Source organism: Schistocerca gregaria, chromosome 2 (assembly GCF_023897955.1).
Source record: "Schistocerca gregaria isolate iqSchGreg1 chromosome 2, iqSchGreg1.2, whole genome shotgun sequence".
Classification (NCBI taxonomy): domain Eukaryota; kingdom Metazoa; phylum Arthropoda; class Insecta; order Orthoptera; family Acrididae; genus Schistocerca; species Schistocerca gregaria.
This window is the reverse complement of record NC_064921.1, coordinates 567,695,822-567,713,056: the sequence shown is the minus strand read 5'-3', so window position 1 is coordinate 567,713,056 and position 17,235 is coordinate 567,695,822.

The window sequence follows — 17,235 nt, the reverse complement described above, 5'->3', positions numbered from 1 at the left end:
TGCTCTCGTAAGGCAGCTAACCATTTCGTTCCAGATCGTGTCCATGCTGGTTCTGATTTTCAAACATTCGACTTAAGGACTATGTTGTCCACGCCCTTGATTGTCACATCCTGAACTAGAAAGCTGAATTTCGCGTCACCCATTGAGCTATCCGCCCAGTTTTTCTAGGGCCCCCCAGTACACACAAAAGGGCTTGAATGTCAGTCTCAAGTTCAAACATCTGGTGTTCTAAATGCATCTTAAATTTTTTCCAAAGGAAATAAGACTGCTAATGCTTCAAGATTGTAAACAGAATATTGTCTCTCCAAGTGATTAAGTGAACGTGAAGCGAGGGCACAATGTTCTTGTAGGCAGACGGTCCCTATACCTGACCTCGATGCATCAGTCTGAATCATGTACGTTTTATACAAATGCGGTAACGCTAACATCGGTGCCGCCGTCAAGACTTCTTGACAGCGATGAAAGCAGCATCTTGAGACTCACCCAACTGAAATTTCGCCCCTTTTTCCTCAAAGCATACAAGGGCTGCCCTTGGGAAAATCCAGGAATGAACTTCCTAAAAAGAACTGGCCATACTTATGAATCGTGCGACCAGCTTCACATAACGAGGCATAGAAAATTTAGCAATCGCGCTAAATCTTTCACCATGTCTGCAGATACCACATTCCCGAGAAACTGTATTGATGAGCAAGCGAACGTCACCTTGTCAGGACTAACCGTAAGACCTGCCTTACGTAACCTCTCGCAAATTATCTCAAGACGTCTTAAATGATCTTCGACAGATACACTACAAAGTACCGCATCATCTAGGTGATGACACAAGAAATCAAATTTAAACTCCTCGAAGACTCGATCCAGGAGTTGCGACAGTACTGCTGCACCTGTTGAAAAACGGAACAGAAACCGGATAAATTGACTAAGTTCCAATCTGTGCTAAATGCAACTAACGCCTTAGAGACTTCTCAGAAGATATTTAAAGGTATAGTTCTGAAAACCTTAGCTCCCTTAAATCATGCAAAACAGGTGTGGAGATAGGGTAACGGTAACGAATGTAGTCAATATGTGTTGCATTTTTATATATACATTGTCCGCCCCCAGTAGCTGAGTGGTCAGCGTGACAAAATGTCAATCCTAAGGGTTCGATTCCCGACTGGGTCGAAGATTTTCTCCGCTCAGGGACAAGGTGTTGTGTGGTCCTAATCATCATCATTTCATCCCCATCGACGCGCAGGTCACCGAAGTGGCGTCAACCCGAAAGACCTGCACCAGACGAATGGTCTATCCGACGGGTGGCCCTAGACATACGACATTATTGTTATAAATATGTTGTTGTGTTCTGTATTTCAAGTGGTGTGTTTTCATTGTGTGTACAAGTACTGTTCACTAAACTGTATAATTTATAAGCACATATACTTCCAGTTACAAACACTAAAGTAACAACACAACTTGTCACGGGCAAACTACACAGTCTTTTTTTATGGAAATATTATTTGAATGTTTAATGCCCACAATATGAAACACGTAAAGAGCGATACGAAGCACTGTACTGGCTCGTGAGTTAGTAAAATGTGTCAGGTTCTTTTTGTACTGAAGTTTCATTGAAATTAGTAATGCTTTAGCATCATGAGTTCGCGTAGAAAAATGTTATTGTGTGGCGTATGTACCACTAATCATTTCGGAGTAAGCCAATTTCTGTGAATTTACGTAGCTGAGATAAAATATAGCCGTTATGCGGCAACCACAAGAATTTAATAAAAACTACTATTAACCTTTGCAAATAAATTAAAAGGACACTGAAGTTAAAAAATATAATAAAAAATCAAACTTCGTAAGTTATTTCTGCAGTTCTGTGCCGCTTAATATTGGCAATATTCAAATAAAACGTTGCGGCCATGCAAATGGCCGACGACAATCAATCATAGGCTGGCGCTGTATTGCGCGTTTTGATACTCTGACAAAATAACTCATTGGTTTCCTGACATGTCGGAATGCCAAAGAGGCACAAATAAAGGTTTTAAGAGCTAATAAACACATATATTCAACCAAAATGCAACGTAATTTCACTTACAAAGTCTCTTATATTTATCCTCATCCACGATCAATGTCAGAGTAAGTAATTATAAATGCATAAAGCCATTCGACTGTTTCAGAGTTACTAATATTTTTAACAAAGAACAAAGAATGCTATACATACTACATCTTTTTCGTTTTCAAATACATTACGTTGAATGACGAATGTTTTTTCTGTACATTTTTCTGTAAGTCTTTCAATAATCATAAAAGTCTTAACTCATTGCACTGTTCATAACTCCGTATAAACAAATATAATTCTTCCCCGGGCAACCAATACAGTGGCCCCCAGGGATTATTGCAAATTTGTGGTCAGTAATTCCATTAGTACTACTTCTGCGCTGCCACAATTAGTTTGAGTCCATTATTACAGTTTATTTCATCTCCTTTTCAAAACGTTTATCAGTAGTTAGGAATGATTAAATTAACCGACTGTTCAAACTTTTTAAAAGTTTTTAGATATCAGATGACGTTGGATATTACTTGTTGTATACATTCTTTGCATAGTGATTTGGGTTCATATGGCCATTGCATTCTTGTCTTTTGTTATCAAACACAGTCTGGCAAATTTACGTTGGCTGGAAAGATACCGATTGCCTCCTCCATTCATGTTACCGGCAACAAGAAAAACTAAATACTACTAAAAGCTCTGCCCAGAGTCTTCATACTGTGAATGACTGGGCTTTATATTATAACTATCAAGGCCTATTACAGGTTAAGTTATTCCTATTATTATGAATGCAATAAGAAATCAAAATTATTTTGTTATGGTTACGAAATTCATGAAACACATTTGTTATATAAAGAACATTACAACATTCGTTTGCAATATTGTCTTATGAGATCATAGACATGAATGAATTCAAAAGTCTTTGCCAAAAACGGTTTGATAAACAGTTAATACTGATAATGTTTGCACAGGTACGAAGCTTTTACTATCTTAGTTCGTGCATACACAAATAATTCTTTGCCAGTTGCGTAGGTGGCGGTATTATGGATGCGGTGCACTGGAAAAGAAATCCATGGTTCGACGTGTGGTTGGCCGGTGCGGTGCGACGGCTCGAGGTCAGAAAAACCACTCCCTCGAAAATCTGCTGTTGCGGCCGGCTCCGCCCCCAGAGGCGATCGGCTACTTTGGTTCCGCAACCCCAGTTGATTGTTGCCACGAGTGAATGAAACAACACCGAACACAAGATTCATATCTTACCACCAATTGTGGTTTAGCTGTAAAGAAGTTTCGTTAGTGTGCATTCATTCCTCAGTTATTCTTGTGTGTGAATAAATTTTCTCGCACGTTATATAAAGACGTATTTCAGTCCCGGTTTCGTGCACGTTTGGGTCTTAGGAACTCATTGTTTCCAAAATCTGCACAAAGCATTAATTTCTAGTTCGGCACAGTGCTTCTAACAGCCCTCATCGTCTGTAGACACTGTGGTTAGCGTTCGTAACAGGTTTGAAGAGTTGAAGTGCTTGTAGTTTTCACGGTCGGTGCATATGGCGTTGCAGCGCTCAGATGCATTATTCGTAACTGACATTGTCCGCCTCGCGATGAAGCACAGCTGGTTTCTACTCGCACTACACCGTTCCAGTCCCTTTTTCGTTATGCACAATTCTAGAGGTATGAACGTGTGAGGTGAAGCATTACTCACCTAAATACTTAACTGAATAATTGAGCTCACTGTTAAATACATTAATCACTTGATTTCTGTGGTTACGCAATAATTGTCTGTTTGGCTCACTCAGTTTAGCACTCGAATAAATCGTTCTTGGACTTAAAGTTCAATTCACAAATTCATACTGACAATATCTTTCACGTCATTCAGTCTGTACATTGTACATGATGAAAAAGAAGCACTATAAGTATATAAATTTCAGCAGTTCACGGGCATATACACAAAATTTGGTTGCCCTGTCGGAGACTCGAGTCCTCCCTCTGGCATGGCTGTGTGTGTTGTCCTTAGCGTAAGTTAGTTTTAGTTACATTAAGTAGTGGGTAATCTTAGAGACCGATGATCTCAGCAGTTTGGTCCCATAGGATCTTATCATAAAATGTGACAGATTTAAAAGTTTAATTTTTTCATTTATAAAGATTTCAGCTTTCGTTACTTAAAATCTACAGTCGCGCATGAATCAACAGTAAAGAACATCCGCGTAAAACGTACAAACATTTACAATCACGACGACTCTTATCCTGGACGAGACACAGTTATAAGCAAAGTGAAAATGAGAACGGTCCGATTAGCAAGTCAAAAAAATGAAACAAAAAATGCCTCCGGAGCATGCTATTGTTACTTATTGGAGACTCAGTTTGACTTAAAATTGCTAATACGGTACCCATACCGTTGTGACTTATATGCCAAAAGCACTGAAATGTGTGCGGCTTTACTTACCGCCTCAAAGTTAGACAAAACATTACACACATATAGTTACACAAACATAGAAAAAAATTAAAACTCTTGGTGTACATGAGGAGATCTCTATAATCCCTCTCTTTATGATCCCTTGTATCTCTTTGGATACAGCCTCTCTCTTGTTCCAAATGTAAGAGTAGGTAGCTCGGCCATTTGTCCCACGCGGTTTAACTTGCATGTCATAGTTGTATCCTTTTATTATGCTCGCTTTCTCTGAGAATTCCTCTGCTTAATGTTTTAGCAATTGTTTGAGTTGGTGCTGCTGGCTTTCGTCGAGATAATTGGACTCTGCGACCTTAGTATCGATGTCCTTTTTTATGACATATATCTCATTCTCGTTGTTCCTATATATACGTGGGTAATCTTACGGTGTACTCGCAGGCGCTGTACAAGAACTTCTGCCGCTCGTATGTAATCTTTAACCCCCTACAGTACTGTCAGTGCAAAGCGGTTGTCTTTATTTTGCCAGTTCTACAATTCTGCCTTCATTCCTTACTGAATACACAGCCCGATAAAGCTCTATTTTTGCATCACTCTCTTTCAAAAATTCCCATCCCAGAATAGAGGGAACGGCAAATTCCTTACAACTAGGAATGAGCATTTAATAGCTTCGTTTTCCACTTGTATGAAAGCTTGCACCTAGTTCTTTATTCGTTGCCTTCGTTCATGCATGGCGCCGACAGTTAATTTCGCAGTTCTGCATTGGCAATGACGGAAACTTAGGTACCTAGTTTATGCACCTGAATAAGTCGTGACCCATCACGGATACACTTGTCCTCGTGTCGATAGTGATATTCATGGGCGTTCCATGAATACTTCCCTTGATCTCTGCTTGCACTTCAGTGTTCCGCTAACCATATTTTTCTGTATAACGGCATAATTCCTGCTTCAAGACCCACACTTCTTTGTACCTGAGCATGGATGCGTTTATTTGACAGTTGTCCCCTCCCCTTTGGACTCCCACGACCACTTGAAGAGAGCTTACGTGGTTGGTGTGCAGTTTGATGCCCAGTTTATCGCTTATGATGTGCTGGGCTGGTGTTCGTCAACATCATTAACGATCCTTATGCTACGAGACTGCTGCTGCCTTGCGGGGGCATCTCGTTTTGTGGCGGTGTCAATTGTTGTTGCTGGTTAGGAGGTGGCTTTGGTATTACAGTGACGTTATTTACAGCATGTTTTACATCACGTAGTGGTTCAAACGGCTCTGAGCACTATGGGCCTTAACATCTATGGTCATCAGTACCCTAGAACTTAGAACTACTTAAACCTAACTAGCCTAAGGACATCACACAACACCCAGTCATCACGAGGCAGAGAAAATCCGTGTCCACGCAGGGAATCGAACCCGAACCCGAGCGTTCATCACGTAGTGGATTCGACTGCCAGTATACTGGACCTGTTCTTTGTCCAGGGTCATTCATCTCACTCACTGTTTTAGGTTAGTTCTGGGCATTATAACTACTTTCATTCCATATTTTTTTATTAATATTACCGTTTCCATTGCGAAACTGATTATCGTTCAATCGATTGTTATGACTGTTGTTACAGTTAGGCTGATTTACATGTCCGTTTGATTGATTACTGTTATTCGAAGTACAGTAATCACTGTAGCCATTCTGGCTTTTGTTATTACTGTAGTTGTTTTGACGACTGTTCACTGTTTCGATTTGCTTCGCATCCTCTTGGATAAGATCGAGGAAGTCAACTGTGGCCATAAACAATTCCAGGTCCGTCTCAGCGACTTGGAATACCTTCTTGCGTACAGCGATCGGTAGTCTGTCTTTCAAAATTCTTAACATATCTTGCGAAGACATGGTATCATCCCAGTACCGCGTTTTGTTCAAGTACTTTTTAAAGCATTTGCGCAGTTTCCCTCCTTTGGGTTGTACTGCTTAGAACCCATTGTTAAGTCCCATAGTGCTCAGAGACACTTGAACCATTTTTGAGCCGTTTTTAGCAGTAATGTCTGTCAACAATTATCTCTATGCTGATCGACTGATTAATTTGAATTTTCTTCGGTGATAAAGCTACTAAGGCAGACAATGTACGCTTCTCTTCACGCATCGTCGATCTCTTGCCCATGTTCCTTATTTATAAGATAAATTTGTTTACAGATCGCATTATTGTTGCTGTAGAAATGCAGCGTTTGTAAAATCTGTAAAAATAACGTGCGAATAATTCCAAGAACTATAATACGTAGAAACGAGTGTCTAAAGAGGATCAATATCTAGCAATCACCTTAACGTTGTCCTTTCTGGTGCTTGCAACAGCCTCAAATGCATCTGCATGCTATTTTGGAATCTACTGTGATGGGAAAAAAGTCACTGTTTGATTATCTTTTCAAAGGAAACCCCAAGCTCAATTTTTAAGTTCCGTACGTACTCTTCGGGAAGAAAGAGATCTCGGCCAATCCTTGCATTATTCGCATTAACAGGATCAGTTCTTTTAGACCGTGAGACCCATTTGCGCTATAGTTGTCTTATCTTTCTGAAAATAATGGTAAACGACATCCACAGTTTTATATGGATCATTTTTTCACTGAGCAGTAGAGCAGTGGTTTCTAATTTTCTTCATTGTACTACAAAACTATCAGAAAGAAGAATAGTGATAAACCACTGCATTTTGTTTATTTCACCGCACTCATTTCGCAATTTTCTTGCATTAACAATGCACGTTTATTGTTCTCGCTTCATGCTTCTTGCTTCCCGTATTCCTAGTAACGTCACGTCGTTTCGCCATCAGTCTCAGCGGGAAGCATACCCTGAGTCGCCCCTACAATGCATTCCTCGCTACCCGGTCTGTACCTAACAGATTCAAAATCTCGCAACGCGTATCACTGATTGGATTGTTTCCGTACTGATAACTCGTATATGGAGTCTCAATAATCTGTGGATACCTTGGCACTGTTCTCATGCTGTAGGCCCTGACATAATCTGCGGTACTTCAAGCGCTTCCTGTGCAGGGGTCTATTACTTTCGTTTTCCTCGCAACTCGCTGCAATATTCATAGGCTGCAGAGTCGCTGCTACTTCGATTCCAATTGTTCTGTCTAAGTTGTTAGACAAATCGTCAACAATAATCGTAATCTTCTTAAACTGCTCTTCAAGCGCCTGATGCGCTTCCCCTGAGGTAGGAGCTCATGAGACCAGATCGCTGTGTTAGGCAAATCATCGTGTTGCGTAATACGTTCTTCGACCGGGGAGTGCATTTTATTTATTTCACCTTTAATACGTTCAACGATCTGCTTATTTCACGCATCGAGGACCTTACTGAGCTGTTCTGCTAATCTCTTGTCTCGGTTTCTCTTAGCCTTGCTTTTTATTCGCGTTCTATCTCCTTGGTCCTTTTCCTCTCTTCTTTTTCCTTTCTCTTCCTCCTTCCCTTCTAGCTCCTTAATCCTTTCCCACTCTTCCCTTTTGCTTTCTTTCGCCTTCTCTTTCTCCTTGCGTTCTACCTCGTTACCGGCTAGCATTTCCTTCACGCAATGGATTAAAGCAGAGAGAAAGTCATCTCCTATGACGTTAGGTAGTATCTCATTTCCTGCTGCTAATGCGTGTTCGGTATTGACCTTGGCGTCAGCTGATCTGGTGTCTGTATGTGGTTCTAATGTCTCCACATTAGAACTACACATTAAGTTTCCTAATTCAGACCCTTCGGTTTCCAAAGCTTGGAGTTCCGGGCTAATATCATCTGTATCAGTACATGTTAATACCCTGATATTCTCAGTCTCCTCTAAACTATAATATTGTCACCTTACGTTCTATCCTTTATCTTTGGCCTGCCCATTTGATGACTAAGTACAAAATACTCACTAGATGTACATAAGGATAATACACAAAACACAAAAAATAGTATGACACTGAAATTGTTGCAATAAACTGAATAAAAAATTTCCCCATTTACTAAAACTACTCACCAATAATCTACTGAAACATATCTGTGAATCAAAATATCTTCCACAGTACTACAGTATGTGCGGCAACAAAAAGTACTTTCAGAGGAATGTGTAAGAGGTCCATGATTAAGGAATTTGTTGTTAGCGCACTCGAGCAAATGTAATTTCAATGGATTCCTCACGCGCTGCCTGCGATATGTAAGGTGTAAGATAATCAGAGACCAAAGAGCAGTGTTGACAGCAGTAGGAACTGTGTAACAGTAGCAGTAAGTAGTTGCCTGCTAGCAGTGGTGTGTGTGGAGTTGGCTGGGCCAGTCGTGGGAACAATGGCGGTGCCTGAGGGGTATAATGTAAGGTAAAAGCAGCCTCGCGCATATGTAGTATTGTTATATCAAGTCCCATGTAAATGTTTTTAAAAAAATCTCTTAATAATAATCTTTCTCATAAAAAGTAAGTTTTGACAATCATTCATTTCAATTTAAAGATTTTACTAATTTCTTCAATCCTTGGTCATCCTGATTATTGTAAAGAAAAATCAGTTCTTTCTTTTTATACATGACAAATCTATCGGCCAGCATTGCACTGAGCTGCGACAGAAAAATTTCTTATAGGAGCAGATATATACGCGTTATCCGGCGACCTAATTGAGGTAAGATTTTTCAAATTATTCAGAATGAATTTTCAGGGCGATGACGCAGCACTGCTGACGTCCAAAATTTACCAGTTTAAATTGACAGCCAATTACTGAAAGGTTATAAGTGAGTCACATTTTTATTATTGATAGATTAGTCACATTGTATTATTGGTAGGTTTTAAAGTGACAGAGACGAAAAATGATGCAGTCTCTAACACGTCACAGCATATGCCACATTCCGAACATTTGTCACACTCACACAGCCAGTGTAACTTAGGTAATTTACAGAGACTACGTGACTTAGAATCCGAAGAGACACAGAAAATAGATTCTCATGCAATCCTGAACCTGCTCAGAGATACAGATAGGATAATTTTGATTACAAACACTTTCTATCTGTTAGAAAGTTTAAGGTAGTTAATGATGACAGAACACAGATTCACGCTTTGGACTGGATTCAACAATTTGTTTTCGCATTTCCACCAGCTTGGCCTGTAATGCAGAAAATAAAAATTATTTGCAGCGCGTAATTGACCTCAGAGGATTCATTACACTTCGATGAATATGTGCCGTAGCGTGCACAGGGCTCCGAGCCGTGGTAGTGCTGTTTCATCTTTAGTTTTCTGCACTGCTGCCTACTCTTTTACTATCCTTTATATCTATAAAATTAACTCTTCAACTATCGATCTGTCTAGGATTACGTATGAGTAAAGAAGACCTGATACGACAAGTTTTAGCTGAAAGTGATAGTTATCATTATACGCTCCATGAATGACAACCACCAGATTTTTAATAACAGACAAAATTTTAATTATTAGTATCGTCAAAATTTTGGCAACAATAGAGGGTTTTCACCACCACAACAACAAAACCAGTCGGTTAGCATACCTAACCAACAATGTAGTCTGCAAGGTCAACCAAGCTTTAAAGTTTCGCCTCCTACACGTATAGCGTCGGCCACATCAAATAGTAACGCACAGCAACAAGGATATCACTACGTACAGAAAACACATCATTTCAACTCCTATCGCAACGCGCCGTATAGTAATGACTATTATGACAAACGTAGAAGTAATGAGCTCAGTTCCAGCGTAACAGTCGGTCTTACCAGCAGCAGAATAATTCGCAACAACAGGTTATCATGAATGAACCAGACAGTTGATATCATCCCGAACCTAATACGTCAGAAAGAAATAACAGAACAGTACAAATAGTCGAAATGCCACAGCATCCTCCCGCAAATAACAGCACTTCAGATAGAATTTGACTAGATACAGCACAGACTGAAGCTTCCAGCAACGTAAGCAATAGTTTTGATACACAGACTCTTGTTCACGAAAATGTTATTACTTTTGACGACATCCGAGACACTCTTTTGTATGAAAAACCAGTTATAAAAAAAAAACATTTCCCCACTCTTTTGCATGAAAAACCAGTTATACAAAAAACCATTTCCCACCCTGTCATTGAAGTAATGATTGGATCATCCACATTTTCAGCAGTAATATATTCTGGATCACCTATGTCAGTTATGAATGAAGAAACTTTCAACGAATATAACAAAGAGAACACCTATCAAATACGTTACCATTAGGCAAAACTAAAGTAAAAGTAGCAGTATCTGCTAAGGGAATAGATGTAAAATTACAGACACACTTATCATTTTATATTGCAGGTCATACGTTCCACTCAAATTTTTGGATAGTTCCCTTATTGACAACAGACGTTATTTTAGGTACGAATTTACTGGTACAACATGACGCAATTATTAACTTTCAAAATTCCTATTTAATGCTAAAGGATGAAAAGGTACAACTGGCACTAGGATTTCAGCACGCTTTATCTGCAGACGAACAGGCAATTAATCGAAAGGAGGTCATTTCTACATCGCGTAACATAGACAGTCATTCGACATTGTTCACCGATACGTACGTACACAGTTATAATACACCAGACAAAGCCGAATATGATGTTATGCTAATGATTTCTGATAAAGTTAAACAGAGCAGTTCAAATATAGATGACGGACGTACAGAGCTACGCAAAATTCTTTTACAGCAAGCTCCGGTTTTTGACAACATCCCTGGTACTATGTCCGGTTTTATGTATGAATTTCAAGTTAAACAGCACGACACGCTTAAACCCAAACATTATCCCATTCCGTATATTTACAGAGAACAAGTTAAGAAAGAATAGCAAGCTATGCTTGTCCAAGATATTATTGAACCGGCAGTTAGTCCGTACATAAACCATTTCCATATTGTTAAGAAAAATGATGGCTCACTTCACCTCGTACTTGATTCGCGTCACATCAATGACATTATTATTAATGAAACAGATAGCCCTCAAACACTAGAAGAACTTCTACAGAAATTTCATGGTACTGCTGTTTATTCCACATTAGATTTGAAATCAGGATTTTGGCAAATTCAGCTCCATCCGAACTGCAGAAAGTACACAGCATTTCTCTGTTTTGGTGATTGTTATCAATTTTGTAAATTACCGTTCGGTTTAACAATTTCTTCAGCAGCGTTTATTCGCGGTTTGAATACTACCGACAGAACTTAAAGACCGAATCACAACATATGTAGACGAAATTCTTATTGCAGAAGCTAACTAGTCTGAACACAATTTGATTCTGGAAAAACTGTTGCAAACTTTTCGTGCACAAGGAGTGACAGTTAATCTTAGCAAATCACACTTTGGCTAAACTTCTATAAAATTTCTTGGACATGTAATTTCAGCAGAAGGCATAGCGCCTGACCAGGAAAAACTTCAAGCTTTAGGTGACATTACTGTTCCAACAACAAAGAAACAATTATGCAGCTTTCTGGGATTAATTAACTTTTTCCGTAAATTTATTCATTACTCTGCTTTAGACACCGCTAGATTATGCCAGTTGACGGGTAAAAACACTATTTGGTCCTGGGATAGCCAAGCACATTCTGAATCTGTTAATTTAAAACATGCCTTGTTGAATGCACCGCTTTTATCACACCCTGATCCTACCAGAAATTTTTCTATTGCCACCGACAGTTCTAACACAGCTTTAGGCGTACACATTTTTCAGGAAATTGAAGAAGACGGTACTACAGTACTTCAAAACATCGCATTTGTAAGTCGCATTCTGTCACCTGCTGAGCGCAATAATTCTGTCACAGAACTTGAAACATTATGAGTTGTATGGGCATTTACGAGATTTAGGCATTTTGTTTATGAAAGACATACGACCCTTTACACAGATCATAGAGCTATACAGTTTTTACTTTCCGCAAAATTTACACACGACAGGTTAAGCAGATGGAAACTTTATTTACAGGAATTGAATTTTACAATTGTTCACATTCCCGGTACACAAAATATTGTAGCAGACGCACTATCCCGTTCTCTCAGCAATAATCACCAAGACATCGCAACCAACTTCTGCCAAGAAAATTTTAGCGTCATGTATATGCAACAAGTCGCATTTGAAAATTTCATTTCATCGTCATTATGAAACGTAGCACAAGAGCAGAGCAAAGACAACGTGTGGAAAGAAATTAAACGCCTTTGGCAAGATAAGAATAATGTTACCATTAGAAACCATTATATTGTACGCAATAATATTCTGTTTCGCCGCTCTCACCCTGACAGCAACAACTGGTTATTATGTATTCCTGACGAGCTTGTTAACAAATTAATTTGGTATATTCATTTAAGTTACGCACATTATGGAGTGAGAAAATGTTTTCTTATACTGAGACAGAACATGCGAACATGGAGAAACGTATTCGACGAGTTTTAGCGTCATGTAAAATCTGCCAGAAAGCTAAATCAGACACGACTTCACATATTCCTCCGTTACATCCCATTTTACCTTCTAAATTGAGACACATGGCGGCTGTAGACATTTTTGTACCGATTCCCAGAACTAATAGAGGTTTTTGCTACATCTTTGTCGCTGTTGAACTTACTTCGAAATTTGTTACCTTCACTCCGTTGCGCAAGGCTACTGCTAAATCAATTTCGAATGCACTTGTAAAACATTTTCTGTTGCATGTAGGGCATGTATTGATAGTAATTTGCGACAATGAACGACAATTTCGATCTGTAATATGGACACATATGTTACGAGCTAGAAACATTTCTCCGATCTATATATCCAAGTATCACATTTCTTTGAACCCTTGTGAACGACTGATGAAAGAAATTGGTAAACCATGTAGAATATACTGCCATAAAAAACATATTGATTGGGACACACACATACCCTCATTCCAGGATGTAATTAACTCCATACCAAATGAATCTACTGTGCTATGTCTGACTGTTATATTGAAAAATGTTGAACCACCTAATAAAATTAAAGAATTAGTATCTTTTCCTAAATCTCGTCGACTACGTCACCATGAAATAATTGACATTGCGCTCAACAACATCAAATATGCCGCAGAGCGCCGGAGACGACAGCAGAAACAGGTTTATACACGCCGTTACTTTCACATTGGACAGAAGATAGTACGCACGCATTATTTATCCAACAGAGGAAAGAGCAGATGCAGTAAATTTGATCTTCTATACGCAGGTCCATACAGGATAGGAAGCATTCCTCACCCCAGTGTAGTGCACGTCGAAACTTTGAGAACCAGAAAAAGCAAGGGCAATCACCATGTCTCCAATATTAAACCCTTTATTGAATGAACATACTTTATGATTTATCACACTGTAATGCGATTTCCAGATATTTATATGACCAGTTACTGATGATGATTATATTTTTTCAAATCAAGTGCCCGGCAAGGTAAGGTTAGCAGGTCGCTTTTCTTGTCGTTAGACATCAGACCGTGCACATTTTCCATTTTTTGTGTATGTATGATTGTTTTCCTATCGATGGTAGAAATTTTGTCTGTATGCACTATGTAATCTTTAAGATATAACAAACACCAGTTGACTTTGACATTTTGTCTTATGACATCTCAATATCTTGACTATTCTACATTTTTTGCTACTACATTATGATACTGTGTGTACATCATTGCACTTGAAAATTGTCAATGTTTTTGACATAATACGTTTTCTGTAATGCTATGCTGTATGCTTAGTCGTATCACTAGAAACAAGTTTTTATTTAATGGGTATATGATTTAAATGCAAGATATTAACCCTTTTTCATCATTTTCAGAAAACAATACCATGTAAAAGAAATAAATTATACAACCACAGTGGCTTACTATGAAATGGAAATTTCACCTCCGGAATAAACGAAAGAAAATGCAATATCTTGTCATGAAGAGTGAATGGATCAGAATTAACAAGCATTAACCAAAATATACTATACACATCGTATGATAGCAGTCTTGACTAATTAGTTTTCTTTCAGAATACGAGGCGATTGATGCAGGCTGTCAGACAGAACTACAGATGTTAATTTTAGTGATGAAATATACTAGAAGTAAGAAACTCTATATTATATGAAGCATTGAATGATAATGAATAGTTGTATGAAGTAAATGGTAATATGAATAAGCATTATGAAGTGTCTGTTTTTTGCAGATGATAATAAATGATATGAATAGTTATATGAAGAATATGGTAATATGAATAATGAAGTTTTTCTTTGCAGATGATGATAATGATGAAGTTTATATATTTTCTGTTAGTTAAGAAATGCTATGTAGTTATTTAAGTATTTGTTGCAGTTGCTTTTGACAGCACATCTTATGTTGCATAGTATAATGACTGAATGTTTGGAAAAAACAGCTAGAGTACATACATATTGAGTACACGTTTCATTGCCTGTTAATTCGAAGTTCACTACTTTTCAGCATAATATGTATTTCTTCTTTCAGCTCAATAATCCATTTTGTATATTTTCCAGGAGAAGCTCTTCATGTTATTAATATTCTATAAACGGTTATGAAACCTGTTCTAATACCCATTTGTGTGTATCATTTAGGAATGCGATTACATATACTGTACTTGTTTCATAACCTTGCTACAGCTGACTCATGACGAATAACGTTATTAATACATATTTTCAGCACTAAGTCAAAAGCAAATATTTTCATGTCCCATCAGTTGACTGTTGATCCCAACGCAATGCATTGCTAGCACACAAAAAAATTATTACTGGTCCCAGCTATTACTAGTATACAACTAAATAATGCTACCAATTGAAGATATATTTCTAGTCCTAAAAATGAGTAATAGGTACATGTGTTACACTTTAAATACGTCCTATGTCACTTGAATGATGAGTTCTGAGTAATACTGAATGATGAGTTCTGAGTAATACTGAATGATGTTTTGTAATAATGCATAAATGCTATACCAATGATTGCTGTAATAGGATGATTTGTACATAAATGCTATGTCAATAATTAACTCTTGCTTTGAATGATGACTTCTGAATAATGCATACAAATGCTTTTTAACTGACCAATAAGTGCCAATAATTACTGTAATGACATGGCTTATGATTCCAATGATTACTACAATATGATAACTTATGCATAAATGCAATGCCAATGATTACTGTAAACTGTACTGAGATGACTTATGATGCCAATGATTACTATAATTAGATGACTTATGCATAAATGCTATGCCAGTAATTAACTCATTTTGAATGATGACTTCTGAAAAATGCATAAAAATTGCTTTGTAACTGGCAAATGAGTGCCAATAATTACTGTATTGAGATGACTTATGAATAGTGCTCTGTAATACTCCATACATACTACTTAAATGCTGTGTAAATAGCCAATGAATGCCAATAATCATTGAGATCAGTTGATACACTAGTGTAATTATATGATGACTAGCATAAGACTTAATGTGTCCTTCACCTTCTGACCTAATTACCAGCAATTACTGCAATATCCGTTTGTCCTATCCATCCTCATGATCATGGAGCACTATATTTTGTTTGTGCACTAATTCTATGTTGATGTAAGAGTATGGATTCTACCAGAATGTGATGTTGGCATCCGACTGTCCACCACCGTGACCGAAGGAGATGTCATTATGGTCCTACTGTTTGGTGTACCTAATGTACTACCAAAATGATAACATACTATATTAATACAACATTTCAGTGTCTTGGCTACACTGATAAATACTTCAGGGAAGAGAATTTCAGAGTGTCTCACTTGGTGTTGTGCTTCTGTGGAAAGATATGGACTTTCAGTGCAGCTACGCACAACCTACTGTGCTACAACCATGATGCAATCCTTCCCATTCCTTTCCTAGTTCTTAAAAAATGATAAAGACTTATACAGTGCGTTTAAATTCTTGTAAAATGATAAAGACATATACAGTGCGTGTGCACTTCATTTTATTTGTTAATATGATCAGTTGTCCTAAATATGCTAAAGACTCCTACAGAGCGTGTGCACTTTATTTCACTCCTTGATATGTTTATTTGTTGTCAAAATACTAAAGACTTATATAGTGCGTGTGCACTTCATTTCATTTCTCAAAATTTTTAAATTCTTGTAAAATATAAAGAGTTATACAGTACGTTTGCACTTTATTTCATTTCTCAATTTGTTTCAATTCTTGTAAAATTGTAACTCTTAAATAGTGCGTATGGACTCTATGTCATTTGTTGATATATTTTGTACTCATTGCGTATACATTTTGTCCTTCTTAAAATGTTCTGCACTTATCAATAATGTATATACTCTGTGCTGTAGCCTTAGTAAACTAAATAGATTATAGAAAAATTTGTTGCTCATGGCAAGTCCAATTGACTCACCATCGCTGCCAAATTTTTGCCTCCCCCCCCCCCCAGTGGAGCGTTATGTAAGAGGTCCACGATTAAGGAATTTGTTGTTAGCGCACTCGAGCAGATGTAATTTCGATGGATTCCTCACGCGCTGCCTGCGATATGTAAGGTATAAGAGAATTTGAGACCAAAGAGCAGTGTTGAGTGCAGTAGGAACTGTGTAGCAGTAGCAGCAAGTAGTTGCTAGCGAGCAGTGGTGTGTGTGGAGTTGGCTGGGCCGGTCGTGGGAGCGATGGCGGTGCCTGAGCGGTATAATATAAGGTAAAAGCAGCCTCGCCCATATGTAGTATTGTTATATCAAGTCCCATGTAAATGTTTTTAAAAAATCTCTTAATAATAATCTTTCTCATAAAAAGTTAGTTTTGACAATCATTCATTTCAATTTAAAGATTTTACTAATTTCTCCAATCCTTGGTCATCCTGATTATTGTAAAGAAAAATCAGTTCTTTCTTTT